An 8,928-nucleotide genomic window follows, 5' to 3' on the forward strand; every position below is an offset into this window, starting at 1 on the left:
GGTAAATGACTATATTGATTCAAAACAACACAAAAGTTTAGTAATCGAGTGAGTAGTACATTTTTAGGTTTGTTTAATAATTAAATTTATACGTAATAACTAAAAATATGTTTTTTAGGGAAAGAGCTAAGAACGTATCATTGTCTCTGGTGCAACATTTCAATGCATTTTTCGACCCGATCGTCGAAATTTACCATCTCGCATTTGGTAAATGATTATATTAATTCAAAACAACACAAAAGTTTGGTAATCGAGTGATTATTAAATTTTTAGGTTTGTTTAAAAATAAATTGTACATGCATAAACTAAATAAATGTTTTTTTAGGGAAAGAGCTAAGAACGTATCATTGTCTCTGGTGCAACATTTCAATGCATTTTTCGACCCGATCGTCGAAATTTACCATCTCACATTTGGTAAATGATTATATTGATTCAAAACAACACAAAAGTTTGGTAATCGAGTGAGTATAAAATTTTTAGGTTTGTATAAAAATAAATTGTATATGTATAAACTAAATAAATGTGTTTTTAGGGAAAGAGCTAAGAACGTATCATTATCTCCGGTGCAACATTTCAATGCATTTTTCGACCCGATCGTCGAAATTTACCATCTCACATTTGGTAAATGATTATATTGATTCAAAACAATACAAAAGTTTGGTAATCGAGTGAGTATAAAATTTTTAGGTTTGTTTAAAAATAAAATGTATATGCATAAACTAAAAAAGTATTTGTTTAGGGAAAGAGCTCAGGACGTATCAATGTCTCCGGTACAACATTTCAATGCATTTTTCGACCCAATCGTCGAAATTTACCATCTCACATTTGGTAAATGACTATATTGATTCAAAACAACACAAAAGTTTAGTAATCGAGTGAGTACTACATTTTTAGGTTTGTTTAATAATTAAATTTATACGTATTAACTAAAAATATGTTTTTTAGGGAAAGAGCTAAGAACGTATCATTGTCTCTGGTGCAACATTTCAATGCATTTTTCGACCCGATCGTCGAAATTTACCATCTCACATTTGGTAAATGATTATATTAATTCAAAACAACACAAAAGTTTGGTAATCGAGTGATTATTAAATTTTTAGGTTTGTTTAAAAATAAATTGTACATGCATAAACTAAATAAATGTTTTTTTAGGGAAAGAGCTAAGAACGTATCATTGTCTCTGGTGCAACATTTCAATGCATTTTTCGACCCGATCGTCGAAATCTACCATCTCACATTTGGTTAATGATTATATTGATTCAAAACAACACAAAAGTTTGGTAATCGAGTGAGTATAAAATTTTTAGGTTTGTTTAAAAATAAATTGTATATGCATAAACTAAATAAATGTGTCTTTAGGGAAAGAGCTAAGAACGTATCATTATCTCCGGTACAACATTTCAATGAATTTTTTACCAGATCGTCGAAGTTTACCATCTCACATATGTAAAAGAACATATTGATTCAAAACAACACAAAAGTTTAGTAATCGAGTGAGTATTACATTTTTAGGTTTTTTTAATAATTAAATGTATACGTATTAACTAAAAATATGTTTTTTTAGGGAAAGAGCTAAGAACGTATCATTGTCTCCGGTACAACATTTCAATGCATTTTTTGACCCGATCGTCGAAATTTACCATTTTACATTTAGTAAATGATTATATTGATTCAAAACAACACAAAAGTTTGGTAATCGATTGATTATTAAATTTTTAGGTTTGTTTAAAAATTAAATGTATTTGCGTAAACTAAAAATAAATGTTTTTTTAGGGAAAGAGCTAAGAACGTATCATTGTCTCTGGTGCAACATTTCAATGCATTTTTCGACCCGATCGTCGACATTTACCACCTCACAATTGGTAAAAGAATATATTGATTCAAAACAACACATGAGTTTGGTTATTAAGTGAGTACTAAATTATTAGGTATGTTTAAAAATTAAAAGTATATGCGTAAACTAAAAAAAAAATGTTTTTTTTAGGGAAAGAGCTAAGAATGTATTATTGTCTCTAGTGCAACATTTTAATGCATTTTACGACCCGTTCGTCGAAATTTACCATCTCACATTTGGTAAATGATTATATTGATTCAAAACAACACAAAAGTATGGTGATCGAGTGATTATTAAATTTTTAAGTTTGTTTAAAAATAAATTGTATATGCATAAACTAAATAAATGTTTTTTTTAGGGAAAGAGCTAAGAACGTATCATTGTCTCCGGTACAACATTTCAATGAATTTTTTACCAGATCGTCGAAATTTACCATATGACATTTGGTAAATGATTATATTGATTCAAAACAACACAAAAGTTTAGTAATCGAGTGAGTATTACATTTTTAGGTTTGTTTAATAATTAAATGTATACGTATTAACTAAAAATATGTTTTTTTAGGAAAAGAGCTAAGAACGTATCATTGTCTCTGGTGCAACATTTCAATGCATTTTTCGACCCGATCGTCGAAATTTACCACCTCACAATTGGTAAAAGAATATATTGATTTAAAACAACACATCAGTTTGGTTATCAAGTGAGTATTGAATTTTTAGGTTTGTTTAAAAATTAAATGTATATGCATAAACTAAAAAAATGTTTTTTTAGGAAAAGAGCTAAGAATGTATCATTGTTTTTGGTACAACATTTCAATGCATTTTTTGACCCAATCGTCGAAATTTACCATCTCACATTTGGTAAATGACTATATTGATTCAAAACAACACAAAAGTTTAATAATCCAGTGAGTACTACATTTTTAGGTTTGTTTAATAATTAAATTTATACGTATTAACTAAAAATATGTTTTTTAGGGAAAGAGCTAAAGAACGTATTATTGTCTCTGGTGCAACATTTCAATGCATTTTTCGACCCGATCGTCGAAATTTACCATCTCACATTTGGTAAATAATTATATTGATTCAAAACAACACAAAAGTTTGGTAATCGAGTGAGTATTAAATTTTTTGGTTTGTTTAAAAATAAAATGTATATGCATAAACTAAATAAATGTTTTTTTAGGGAAAGAGCTAAGAACGTATCATTATCTCCGGTGCAACATTTCAATGCATTTTTCGACCCGATCGTCGAAATTTACCATCTCACATTTGGTAAATGATTATATTGATTCAAAACAATACAAAAGTTTGGTAATCGAGTGAGTATAAAATTTTTAGGTTTGTTTAAAAATAAAATGTATATGCATAAACTAAAAAAGTATTTGTTTAGGGAAAGACCTCAGGACGTATCAATGTCTCCGGTACAACATTTCAATGCATTTTTCGACCCAATCGTCGAAATTTACCATCTCACATTTGGTAAATGACTATATTGATTCAAAACAACACAAAAGTTTAGTAAACGAGTGAGTACTACATTTTTAGGTTTGTTTAATAATTAAATTTATACGTATTAACTAAAAATATGTTTTTTAGGGAAAGAGCTAAAGAACGTATCATTGTCTCTGGTGCAACATTTCAATGCATTTTTCGACCCGATCGTCGAAATTTACCATCTCACATTTGGTAAATGATTATATTAATTCAAAACAACACAAAAGTTTGGTAATCGAGTGATTATTAAATTTTTAGGTTTGTTTAAAAATAAATTGTACATGCATAAACTAAATAAATGTTTTTTTAGGGAAAGAGCTAAGAACGTATCATTGTCTCTGGTGCAACATTTCAATGCATTTTTCGACCCGATCGTCGAAATCTACCATCTCACATTTGGTAAATGATTATATTGATTCAAAACAACACAAAAGTTTGGTAATCGAGTGAGTAATAAATTTTTTGGTTTGTTTAAAAATAAAATGTATATGCATAAACTAAATAAATGTTTTTTTAGGGAAAGAGCTAAGAACGTATCATTATCTCCGGTGCAACATTTCAATGCATTTTTCGACCCGATCGTCGAAATTTACCATCTCACATTTGGTAAATGATTATATTGATTCAAAACAATACAAAAGTTTGGTAATCGAGTGAGTATAAAATTTTTAGGTTTGTTTAAAAATAAAATGTATATGCATAAACTAAAAAAGTATTTGTTTAGGGAAAGAGCTCAGGACGTATCAATGTCTCCGGTACAACATTTCAATGCATTTTTCGACCCAATCGTCGAAATTTACCATCTCACATTTGGTAAATGACTATATTGATTCAAAACAACACAAAAGTTTAGTAATCGAGTGAGTACTACATTTTTAGGTTTGTTTAATAATTAAATTTATACGTATTAACTAAAAATATGTTTTTTAGGGAAAGAGCTAAAGAACGTATCATTGTCTCTGGTGCAACATTTCAATGCATTTTTCGACCCGATCGTCGAAATTTACCATCTCACATTTGGTAAATGATTATATTGATTCAAAACAACACAAAAGTTTAATAATCGAGTGAGTACTACATTTTTAGGTTTGTTTAATAATTAAATTTATACGTATTAACTAAAAATATGTTTTTTAGGGAAAGAGCTAAAGAACGTATTATTGTCTCTGGTGCAACATTTCAATGCATTTTTCGACCCGATCGTCGAAATTTACCATCTCACATTTGGTAAATAATTATATTGATTCAAAACAACACAAAAGTTTGGTAATCGAGTGAGTATTAAATTTTTTGGTTTGTTTAAAAATAAAATGTATATGCATAAACTAAATAAATGTTTTTTTAGGGAAAGAGCTAAGAACGTATCATTATCTCCGGTGCAACATTTCAATGCATTTTTCGACCCGATCGTCGAAATTTACCATCTCACATTTGGTAAATGATTATATTGATTCAAAACAATACAAAAGTTTGGTAATCGAGTGAGTATAAAATTTTTAGGTTTGTTTAAAAATAAAATGTATATGCATAAACTAAAAAAGTATTTGTTTAGGGAAAGAGCTCAGGACGTATCAATGTCTCCGGTACAACATTTCAATGCATTTTTCGACCCAATCGTCGAAATTTACCATCTCACATTTGGTAAATGACTATATTGATTCAAAACAACACAAAAGTTTAGTAATCGAGTGAGTACTACATTTTTAGGTTTGTTTAATAATTAAATTTATACGTATTAACTAAAAATATGTTTTTTAGGGAAAGAGCTAAAGAACGTATCATTGTCTCTGGTGCAACATTTCAATGCATTTTTCGACCCGATCGTCGAAATTTACCATCTCACATTTGGTAAATGATTATATTAATTCAAAACAACACAAAAGTTTGGTAATCGAGTGATTATTAAATTTTTAGGTTTGTTTAAAAATAAATTGTACATGCATAAACTAAATAAATGTTTTTTTAGGGAAAGAGCTAAGAACGTATCATTGTCTCTGGTGCAACATTTCAATGCATTTTTCGACCCGATCGTCGAAATCTACCATCTCACATTTGGTAAATGATTATATTGATTCAAAACAACACAAAAGTTTGGTAATCGAGTGAGTAATAAATTTTTTGGTTTGTTTAAAAATAAAATGTATATGCATAAACTAAATAAATGTTTTTTTAGGGAAAGAGCTAAGAACGTATCATTATCTCCGGTGCAACATTTCAATGCATTTTTCGACCCGATCGTCGAAATTTACCATCTCACATTTGGTAAATGATTATATTGATTCAAAACAATACAAAAGTTTGGTAATCGAGTGAGTATAAAATTTTTAGGTTTGTTTAAAAATAAAATGTATATGCATAAACTAAAAAAGTATTTGTTTAGGGAAAGAGCTCAGGACGTATCAATGTCTCCGGTACAACATTTCAATGCATTTTTCGACCCAATCGTCGAAATTTACCATCTCACATTTGGTAAATGACTATATTGATTCAAAACAACACAAAAGTTTAGTAATCGAGTGAGTACTACATTTTTAGGTTTGTTTAATAATTAAATTTATACGTATTAACTAAAAATATGTTTTTTAGGGAAAGAGCTAAAGAACGTATCATTGTCTCTGGTGCAACATTTCAATGCATTTTTCGACCCGATCGTCGAAATTTACCATCTCACATTTGGTAAATGATTATATTGATTCAAAACAACACAAAAGTTTGGTAATCGAGTGATTATTAAATTTTTAGGTTTGTTTAAAAATAAATTGTACATGCATAAACTAAAAAAGTATTTGTTTAGGGAAAGAGCTCAGGACGTATCAATGTCTCCGGTACAACATTTCAATGCATTTTTCGACCCAATCGTCGAAATTTACCATCTCACATTTGGTAAATGACTATATTGATTCAAAACAACACAAAAGTTTAGTAATCGAGTGAGTACTACATTTTTAGGTTTGTTTAATAATTAAATTTATACGTATTAACTAAAAATATGTTTTTTAGGGAAAGAGCTAAAGAACGTATCATTGTCTCTGGTGCAACATTTCAATGCATTTTTCGACCCGATCGTCGAAATTTACCAACTCACATTTGGTAAATGATTATATTAATTCAAAACAACACAAAAGTTTGGTAATCGAGTGATTATTAAATTTTTAGGTTTGTTTAAAAATAAATTGTACATGCATAAACTAAATAAATGTTTTTTTAGGGAAAGAGCTAAGAACGTATCATTGTCTCTGGTGCAACATTTCAATGCATTTTTCGACCCGATCGTCGAAATCTACCATCTCACATTTGGTTAATGATTATATTGATTCAAAACAACACAAAAGTTTGGTAATCGAGTGAGTATAAAATTTTTAGGTTTGTTTAAAAATAAATTGTATATGCATAAACTAAATAAATGTGTCTTTAGGGAAAGAGCTAAGAACGTATCATTATCTCCGGTACAACATTTCAATGAATTTTTTACCAGATCGTCGAAGTTTACCATCTCACATATGTAAAAGAACATATTGATTCAAAACAACACAAAAGTTTAGTAATCGAGTGAGTATTACATTTTTAAGTTTTTTTTATAATTAAATGTATACGTATTAACTAAAAATATGTTTTTTTAGGGAAAGAGCTAAGAACGTATCATTACACGTCTCCGGTACAACATTTCAAAGCATTTTTTGACCCGATCGTCGAAATTTACCATTTCACATTTAGTAAATGATTATATTGATTCAAAACAACACAAAAGTTTGGTAATCGATTGATTATTAAATTTTTAGGTTTGTTTAAAAATTAAATGTATTTGCGTAAACTAAAAATAAATGTTTTTTTAGGGAAAGAGCTAAAAACGTATCATTGTCTCTGGTGCAACATTTCAATGCATTTTTCGACCCGATCGTCGACATTTACCACCTCACAATTGGTAAAAGAATATATTGATTCAAAACAACACATGAGTTTGGTTATTAAGTGAGTACTAAATTATTAGGTATGTTTAAAAATTAAAAGTATATGCGTAAACTAAAAAAAAATGTTTTTTTTAGGGAAAGAGCTAAGAATGTATTATTGTCTCTAGTGCAACATTTTAATGCATTTTACGACCCGTTCGTCGAAATTTACCATCTCACATTTGGTAAATGATTATATTGATTCAAAACAACACAAAAGTTTGGTGATCGAGTGAGTATTAAATTTTTTGGTTTGTTTAAAAATAAAATGTATATGCATAAACTAAATAAATGTTTTTTTAGGGAAAGAGCTAAGAACGTATCATTATCTCCGGTGCAACATTTCAATGCATTTTTCGACCCGATCGTCGAAATTTACCATCTCACATTTGGTAAATGATTATATTGATTCAAAACAATACAAAAGTTTGGTAATCGAGTGAGTATAAAATTTTTAGGTTTGTTTAAAAATAAAATGTATATGCATAAACTAAAAAAGTATTTGTTTAGGGAAAGAGCTCAGGACGTATCAATGTCTCCGGTACAACATTTCAATGCATTTTTCGACCCAATCGTCGAAATTTACCATCTCACATTTGGTAAATGACTATATTGATTCAAAACAACACAAAAGTTTAGTAAACGAGTGAGTACTACATTTTTAGGTTTGTTTAATAATTAAATTTATACGTATTAACTAAAAATATGTTTTTTAGGGAAAGAGCTAAAGAACGTATCATTGTCTCTGGTGCAACATTTCAATGCATTTTTCGACCCGATCGTCGAAATTTACCATCTCACATTTGGTAAATGATTATATTAATTCAAAACAACACAAAAGTTTGGTAATCGAGTGATTATTAAATTTTTAGGTTTGTTTAAAAATAAATTGTACATGCATAAACTAAATAAATGTTTTTTTAGGGAAAGAGCTAAGAACGTATCATTGTCTCTGGTGCAACATTTCAATGCATTTTTCGACCCGATCGTCGAAATTTACCACCTCACAATTGGTAAAAAAATATATTGATTCAAAACCACACATGAGTTTGGTTATCAAGTGAGTACTAAATTATTAGGTATGTTTAAAAATTAAAAGTATATGCGTAAACTAAAAAAAAATGTTTTTTTTAGGGAAAGAGCTAAGAATGTATTATTGTCTCTGGTGCAACATTTTAATGCATTTTACGACCCGATCGACGAAATTTACCATCTCACATTTGGTAAATGATTATATTAATTCAAAACAACACAAAAGTTTGGGAATCGAGTGATTATTAAATTTTTAGGTTTGTTTAAAAATTAAATGTATTTGCGTAAACTAAAAATAAATGTTTTTTTAGGGAAAGAGCTAAGAACGTATCATTGTCTCTGGTGCAACGTTTCAATGCATTTTTCGACCCGATCGTCGAAATTTACCATCTCACATTTGGTAAATGATTATATTGATTCAAAACAACACAAAAGTTTAATAATCGAGTGAGTACTAAATTTTTAGGTTTGTTTAATAATTAAATTTATACGTATTAACTAAAAATATGTTTTTTTAGGGAAAGAGCTAAGAACGTATCATTGTCTCTGGTGCAACATTTCAATGCATTTTTCGACCCGATCGTCGAAATTTACCATCTCACATTTGGTAAATGATTAT

The sequence above is a fragment of the Adelges cooleyi genome, unplaced genomic scaffold, assembly GCF_023614345.1.
Source record: "Adelges cooleyi isolate 19-005CV unplaced genomic scaffold, UGA_ACOO_1.1 ACOO_flye_CR_arks_rails_tigmint_CR_PRNA_784, whole genome shotgun sequence".
Lineage (NCBI taxonomy): Eukaryota > Metazoa > Arthropoda > Insecta > Hemiptera > Adelgidae > Adelges > Adelges cooleyi.